Source organism: Camellia sinensis, chromosome 12 (assembly GCF_055761805.1).
Source record: "Camellia sinensis isolate YWXY chromosome 12, ASM5576180v1, whole genome shotgun sequence".
In the NCBI taxonomy this organism is placed as follows: Eukaryota; Viridiplantae; Streptophyta; class Magnoliopsida; order Ericales; family Theaceae; genus Camellia; species Camellia sinensis.
The window spans coordinates 24944343-24945000 of NC_138972.1; positions in this window are offsets into that span (position 1 = coordinate 24944343).

The window sequence follows — 658 nt, forward strand, 5'->3', positions numbered from 1 at the left end:
GTCCAAGGTAGCCCAGCCAAAGCCAGTAGCATGCCATGCCAAGCCAATGCCAGCAGGTTGGCATGCCATGCCTAGGCCAAGGCATCCTAGCCAAAGCCAGCAGCATGCCTTGCCAAGGCCAAGGCCAGCAGCATGCCATGCCCAGGCCAAGGCATCCCAGCCAAAGCCAGCAGCATGCCATGCCAAGCGAAGGCCAGCAGCTTGCCATGTTGTGCCTAGGCCAGGGCAGCCAAGCCAAAGCCCGCAGCATGCCACGTAAAGGCGAAGGCCATGCCGCATGCCAAACCATGGCCATGGCAGCCCAGCGAAAGCCAGCAGCATCCCAGGCCAAGCGAATGCCAGCAGGTTGCTATCCTATGCCATGGCCAAGGCAGCCTAGCCAAAGCCAGCAGCATGCCATGCCAAGGCCAAGGCCAGCAGCAAGCCATGCCAAGGCCAAGGCAACCCAACCAAAGTGAGCAGCATGCCATGCCAAGCCAAGGCCTGTAGCATCCCATGCCATGCCTAGGCCAATGCTGCCAAACTAAAGCCAGCAGCATGCCATGAGAAGGCCATGGCCAGCAGCATGGCATGTCAAGGCCAAGGCAGCCCCGCCAAAGCCAGCAGCATGCCATACCAAGCCAATGCCAGCAGGTTGCCATGCCATGCCCAGGCTAAG